Genomic DNA, 8,332 nt, shown 5'->3' on the forward strand with positions numbered 1-8,332 from the left:
TAAAAGCGCGTCTAACAGTGCGTTTACAAGTGCGTTTAACAGGGCGTCTGTGTGAGCGTCTATAGACGCGTTTGTGTGTGTCTGTAACAAGCCAGACGCATGGATAGACGCGCCTGTAGACGCGCTTTTAGACGCGCCTATAGACGCACTCCGACAGGCGAGAATACTAAAAAGTCAAAAAGGACGTTGCGCCCGACAAAAGAGCGTGACGCTCATACCTAGATCCTGCATTTCCTAGATGCGAGAAAGTACAAAACTGGAAAGAGCAAGCAAGAACAACTTCAAAAGGACTTACTTGGATAAAGGTATGGAAGGTTCTTTCTTTTCCAAACTTGTTTCTTCTCCTTGTTCGTACTCCTCCTCTCCTTTAGGCTTGGAAGTAAGTGTAGGTACGGTCCCTTTCTCTTGAGTGAAAGCTTGGAACTATGTATGGGAGGCTCTCTCTTAAGCTTCGAATCTATGGAACTGCTAATAAAGAAGGAAGGAAGCCGCTCGCGAAGTTTAAGTAATGAAAAGAAAAGCAAAGCGAGCGGCGCACCGAAAAGCAGGTTTAAAACCGCGTCTATAGTCGCGTCTATTAGCGCGTCTATAGGCGCGTCTGAATACACAGAGTAGACGTGTCTATAGTCGCGTCTATTAGCGCGTCTATAGGCGTGTTTAAATACACAGAGTAGACGCGCGTTTAGACGCGCCGTTAGACGCGACTATAGACGCGGCGATAGACACAACACAGAGTTTAAATTAAGCATTTGAAGAAGAGCAAATTTGGTGGGTTGTTTGTTTGTAGGATGTCTCCATCTTCAACAAGTAGCTCCAGTGAGGATGAATCCCTCCGTATCCACCATCGCGAAATGTGGTTGGAGCAAAAAATCAAATGTCTGTGTGATCGATGATAGCCAAACATGAAGGGGAAGTACATGTGGCAAGAGACGAGCTAGGAGATTTTAATATGTATAATATCAAACACATCATGTCTAGTTTAGTATCTATTAAGCTATGTATCAATCGAAGTAGGCAAATTTCAAGAGCTTGCAGGCCATGGATGGAGGACCTACAAATCTAAAACATAGTGGTAGATCAGTAGCCATGCGAGAGGATTGAGGAGGAGGATTGCAGTTGTGCAATTAAGGATTTATTTCCAAAACCATTAGTCAAAAAATGGTGCCATCATAGGCTACGCACTACCTCTCTCTATGAAAGGAATCACATTTCTAAATGGGGGAAGAGAGGAGACCAATAGACTATGGACTGTTTCCATGTAGAACATCCCCAAACATGCCCTGGATGCTGCACAGGTCTACAAACATGCTTGCTGCCTTCTGTCTTGGAATAGACCAGAGATGCACTCCTAATGGTCTAGGCCCTATGCTCGTTAAAAACTGGCATATCGTTTATTCTCATATTGTATGTATCAATGGTCATAGAATTTCTCTCATCTAGTCTCTATTGCTCAAAGGTCTACTGTTTCTAATTACCAATCATTGAGAGCTTAGCTGCTGCTCCTTGAGTCTCTTAATTGATGCTCCCAACATCCCTTGGGTGCTGCAATCTACTTGTAGACTTCTGACATGAGACTAACAGCTTAACATTGATATCTTTCGACACCGTAAGGGACTCCTATAAATTTGCAGTTATCTGCCAATGACCTTTTGTATAGTTCCTGGTGCCCACATGGTAGCTAGCATGTTGCCCATGTTTCCCCCATGCAATATCACATTGCATTCTGACCCTCTGTTGGACACCTCCCCCATACTCTCCCATGTGTTGCCAACAATAAGAGCATGGATATCTCAACCTTTCTCCAAGGCTGCTATGTTAGCACTAAGAACACAGACAAAGTTACCTCGTCTGGCTTCACACCTTCATCCTACTTTTGACCAAACAGTTGTAGGGCTTCCTTGTTGAACCCGTTCTAAGCACATGCTAAAATTATGGTATTCCATGAGACCATATTCCACATAGGCATCATTGCAAACACAGCCCTTGAATCATCTAGACTCCCACATTTCCCATACATATTGACAAGGGCTGTCCCCACAACAACATCAGATTCCAATTTACATCCAACAAAACTAGCATGTAAGTGCCTGCCTTCTTCCAAGGCTTTTTCTATGGTGCACACATCCAAAATGCAAATGAAAGTGACCTTGTTATGGTCAATGCTTTCACCCTCCATTTAACATCGTGCACGCAGGATTACGCTCAATCATATCTCAAAGTATGGAGAATGGGATGTGACCGTAAACAGGGTAAGGGTTTGTAAGTTAAGGTTGATTGAGATACCTATGGGTGTTCATATGTTTGAGTTATGATCCCGTTTTAATTTGATACAAGATGCAGTGCCACACCCGCACATGTTACCCTATGCCCGTCGTGAGGAGGCGAAGCGTCGGCGATATGAGGTGGGATCTTCAGGAGGGACCGTTATGGATGCATGGAGTGATCGTGATAGTAGCCATCCGCCATTACCTCATGAAGCCATGGAGGAGGAGGTGTTTGATGATATGGTGCGGGATTTATATGTCCAAGGGAGGGATAATAGCATGGAGCAGGATGATCTTTTTACCGCAGCATCGACTCCACTGTTTGAGGGGTGCACATTCTCTGTTCTACGTGCCTCCCTTGAGTTACTAAACTTGCAAACCATCTATGGATGGAGCAATGCAAGTTTGAATGCATTACTCAAGTAAGCTTTAAAGTCGATTTTGCAAACATGGTGAATTATGCGCGTGGGTCAATTACTCGAATGCTTTTCCTCATTTATGGTCTTCACGTGCAGGCTATTGTGTAAAATGCTTCCAAGGGAGAATAAATTACCGACCTCAAGAGATATGGCAAGGCAACATGTGACCTCTCTTGGAGGATTAGATTACAAGCGCATCCATGCATGTGTCAACGATTGCGTTTTGTTTCGTGGACTACATAAGGATGCAAGAGAGTGTCCTACTTGTGGAGAGGCAAGATATAGAGCAGATCTCAAAACCTTGGACGTGCCTGGTAAGGTATTGCGACATTTTCCCATAATCCCTCGCATCCAACATATGTTCAAGTGCAAATCTATTGCAGAGCTCATGTCATGGCATTCCTCCCATCGATCAACCGATGGCAAGTGGAGAACTCCCGCGGACTCTCCTGCGTGGAAGCATATTGAAGACACATGGCCAAGCTTCAAGGAAGAACCTAGGAGCTTGAGACTTGGATTGGGTATGGACGGTGTGAACCCATTTGGTCTCAAAAGCACGCCTTACAGTGTATGGCCAGTGGTATTGGTGAATTACAATCTTCCACCCTCTATGGCTATTAAGAAAGGACATGTCATGCTGTCCCTTCTAATTCCAAGGAAACATAAAGTCAAAAACCCTGATGTTTATTTGGAGCCTTTGATTGATGAGCTAGAGATACTTTGGAGAGGTATCGAGGTGCATGATGTGAGCAGGCCTCCCTCGTCACGAGACTTCAACTGCAAAGCAGTCTTGATGTGGACGATGCATGACTTCCCAGGCTATGGCAAGTGTTCAGGTAAGCATTGCATTTTTTAATTATGAATAGGCAAAGGACGTGGCACCCTAAACCCACCTTCCACTCTTAATTGCATCTATTGTTCAGGTCTCACTACATCAGGTTACCATGCATGTCCTGTTTGTGGTCCTTCGCTAGTTGCCTCACGGCAGACGCATTGAATAAGGTCATCTATGAGAATCACCATCGAGTTCTCCCACCTGATCATCCTAGATATGTTGCCCCTTGGAATGAAGTCCTCCCACAATCACTCACCGCGGGAGATTGGATGAGAATTTGGGACGGTTCCACGACGACTCCACCACTTGGCATGAGCCGGTAAGGGTTTGTAACTATTGGCTGGAAGTAAAGATTGGCTATATTGGTTGAAAGTAAAGATTGCACGCTAACACTTTATTTTTTTTAGATACTCCATCTTTTATCGTTTACCATATTGGTCCCACCTCAAGATCAATCACCTGCTCGATCCCATGCATATCTTCAAGAATGTGGCATCTACCATTTGGGAGCATTTGAATGGGACACGAGATTCGGCAGGCATAAGGGAGGATCTACGTACCACAGGGAGGATGCGTGAAGCTTGGCCTCAAGAGAGACCAAATGGGCGTGTTTTTTTACCTCGTGCACCGTGGATGTTATCAAAGCTAGAGATGGCGACGGTGAAGCGCGCTATTACTACAATTCGTACTCCCACTGGATGCATGAGGTGTTTGAAGGGAGCCTTTACAAAGAGCAAGAAAAGAGGTGTAGAGCAATTATATGGCTTGAAATCTCATGATTGGCACAAGATGCTCCAAGTAAGTATTTTATATGCATAATATCTTTTTCCTTTCAAATTTGTGAGTGAATAGCTATAAGCAACTAATCAACCACCTCCTCGCGGGTTCAGTTCATACTACCTACTAGCATTTCACGTAGTGCATCAAAGGACGTGAAAGATTGTATTTACAAGATGGGCGAGCTTGTGAGGTATGTGAGCTCAAAGGAAATAGATCCCACCATGCTTGAGAATGCTCGAGTTATGTCAGTGGAGGCAGTTTATTTAGTGGAGGAGACATTTCCACGTTCTATTCTCACAAGCCAACTACATCTCATAGTACATTTGGTGGATGAGATTGCTATATGCGGTACTATACATGCACGATGGTTGTTCTTCCTCGAGCGCTTCATGAAGACCTTGAAGGGCTTCGTGAGACAAAATGCAAGACCCGAAGGTAGCATGGCCGAGGGTTGGTTGGTACAAGAGTCACTTGTATATATTTCTGAGTTTCTTGTTGATGTGGATAGCTCTCTCCCACGACTATGGAAAGATGATGAAGACCTAAGGATGACCTCTATTGTGCCTCAAGGAAAAGGACGCAACAAAGTAATAGACACGGAGTTGCATAATAGTATCAACCTCTTTTGCGTGCTTAATAGTGATGTGATGAAAAGATGGGTGACAAGATACGAGGATGCAAAGGCAAGAAGACAAGAAGAAAGGGCCCTCTTTCGTACACACCACGGATCTTGTGTGCCATACCCTCAGCATCTAAGAGCACTTCCAAAGCATATTCATGTGGATTGGCTACTTGATGAAATGGAGAAAGCAGAGAAAGACGAGGGGATGCATATCACAATGGAAGAATGGGAGTATGCTAGGGGATGCATGAGCAAGGTCGGTATATAGAATGTTATGCATAAGTTAGGAGCTTTTTATAATTTAGATTGCTTATTTAATTGATTTTTTCTTGGTGTAGTGCACTATGTTCAATGCTATATGGTGTGAGGGCAAGCATTTTCGAACAGAACGGATTGATGATAAGAGAAACACAAAAGATTGCGGCATCATTGCTAGCTTTGAGGGAGCCAATGGAGCCATGGATGATTATTGTGGCATAATCCAAGATATCATTATGCTTGACTTTCGACGCTTCTTTGTGTATGTTTTGGATGTAAAGTGGTTTAAGGACGTGGTGGAAAGAGGCCCTAATGCAACAATCAAATGCCATGCAAGTGGCTTTGTAACTATTGACTCCACAAAGTTTTGGCAAAGTAGAAAGGACACACTAGTACTACCGCAACAATGTGAACAGGTACTGTGCACACACATAAAAATACTCGCTTTTAAATATTTGATGCAAGAAAAGTAACATGATTGTATTTGTGTTTGAATTAGGTTGTCTATCAACCAATGGTGGATAATAATAGATGGTGGCATGTTATACCTATTATGCCACGTTCCAAAGTGATGTATAGTACATTTACTAATATGGAGCGTATGGAGGATGATCATGGCCATGGACGTGATGATGACCATGATACAAGAGAGGAGGATGATCATGACATAGGAGATATAGATATTGAGGCCGGCATTACCCGTGAGGACGAGCCTACCATTGGAGATGCTGATTTCGATGAGCACATGAGTGGCACAAGTAGTAGTGGGTTGAATGTATTTGTAGATCTAAACACTTGTTTGGATTTTGAAGTAGATAGTTTAGCAAGGGTTGATCTCATTGAGGATGAGATTGAACCGTAGCCCCACAATTGATATTGGCAAAACTATTTTACATATTGTCTCATTCTCCTCATTTCACTTAATTCTTGTATATGTGGGCTTGCAAAAAATTATGTGCTTTGGTAATCATGGGCAATGTTTGGAAAGCAAAGATGTACACCAAAATCTCACTTTCTGTATTCTCTGGAACGCGTCTAAATGCGCGTCTGAGTCTCAGTGTAAACACGCAAATAAACACGCAAATACACGCGCAAATAGACGCGCTAATAAACGGGATGTTAGACGGGCCCGTATTTTCTCAGGTCAAACGCGCAAATAGACGCGGTGATTTACGCGCAAATAGACGAGCGTTTAGCCACGCATTTAGACGCGCTCGTAATTTCTCTACTAAAGTAACGCCTATAGACGCGCCCGCTATTTTGCGTGTCTACCAAGCGCGTCTATAGTTGCTTTGTGTTGTTGTCAAATTTCTTTGATTTAATAAAAGAGAAAGTGACAAAATTTTGTGTACTAAGGATCTTTGAAATAGGAAAAGCATTCACAGTCACTCATTATGCATTGGAAACAAATAGGCTATGTATTTTCCCAATATGGAAGGGTAGTAGCATAATAAAGTTAAAAGAACATGATAAAAAAGTTTCCTACATATAATATAGAATTAGTTGTAGTTGTGCATGCATTAAAGCATTGGCCAAGAATTGTTCATTGAAGCTCTAACTATTTTATTATCAAACCAAATTTGAATAGTATACGTAGATAATGGAACTTGAAGGAAATTTTAAATGAAAAGGTTTTGATGTTAATATTATTATAGGGAGAGAAAATAAAGTTGTCAATCCTCTTAATCATATATATTTTTTGCAATGCAATGATTGTATCTATGTCAAATATGATTGTTGAAATAAAGGATGGTTTATCCTCCAATCCTTTCTATAAGCCTATTATGCAAGAGTTGAATGAGAATAGTGATGTTTTTCTTGCTAAAAAGTATGATAAAGTGAATGGTATCCTTTATTATAAGAAACTATTATGTGTATATAGATATCCCAAAAATCAAGAAAAGAATTCTGTTTAACTATCATCATAACTCAAGTTTTTGGGATTTAATAGGACATGTTGGAAAGTAAGGAAACGAATTTTTTGGCTTGGTTTAAAGAGATATGTCATAAATAGATGTTTATATTGCTAAATAGTGTTCAAGGCAAAGCACCCTAGAATAGCCTCATACCTAGGGTTGTTTTGGAAATCCATTACAACAAGGCACACCCGATGTGTGATACCGAAGGTTTTAATTTTAATGTCCTTGAGTACTCCCATGGGATGAGCCATGCCTCCACTAGCTAATTTAACTACCAAGGAAGTACTCTTTTGGTCAGGACTTCCCCACTTTTCCCAGCATTGTTTTGTGATGATGCTAACACCTGCTCCTCCATCTAAGATTGCCATAGCTTTCTTATCATGGAAGGACATGGGTAACACTGCATTCATGTCATGTCTTGGGGGGGCTTCCCAGCCCCCTGCTTACTCCATTGCCCCCCTCCTCCTTTTATACAGCTCGTGAGAGGCGATTCACGGAAGCATCTCAAAGCCTGTGGAATTTTTCAGATGTTACGTGGCGCAATTTGCAAAGTTTCCAAGCCTTAGGTTTATCGCACCTTCGCAAATTTTCCAAGACTTAGCTTAATCGTGCACTCGACCCCCACGTCAAATTAATTAATGAATCATTTTTTCATCGTTGGGGGGCTCTATTCACCTCAGTTCATGTATGACATGATGGGATTATTGGAGTTAAAACCAACACCATTCCAGCTCAAGATGGCTTCATCCGAAACTAGGAGATTCTGACCTTTCGAGTGAAATGCATAGTCCTTGCAATGGAAGAAGGGGAATGCCACACCCAATGCTATTGGGAAGACCTAGTTTAAGACAAATAAAGCTAAGTATGATTGGGAAGTGTCAAAAATCACAGTTCAGAGTGGGAAAAAGAAGCCGAAGAAAGGCAAAAGAAAATGGTAAAAGTTTTGCCATAAGTCGAGTTTGTCTGTCTGTCTATCTATCTATATATCTACCCATCTATCTATCTCTCTCTTTTGAAAGTGTTAATGCATTTGTAAAAACATATAACTACAACCAACCAAATTAGTTGTTACCATCTAAAGTAGTCTATTGGCAATATTGTAGTGTCCCCATAAACATTTTTGATTCTACAAATATGATACATGTGTCAAAAGAGACGTTGCAAAGCATGGATAAGGATTTGAAAATGATTAAGTAATGCATGAGACAGCTCAAGATAAACAAAAGAAATATTGT

The sequence above is a fragment of the Dipteris shenzhenensis genome, chromosome 12 (assembly GCF_047967505.1).
Source record: "Dipteris shenzhenensis isolate YYH24624 ecotype China chromosome 12, Dip_SZ_1.0, whole genome shotgun sequence".
In the NCBI taxonomy this organism is placed as follows: Eukaryota; Viridiplantae; Streptophyta; class Polypodiopsida; order Gleicheniales; family Dipteridaceae; genus Dipteris; species Dipteris shenzhenensis.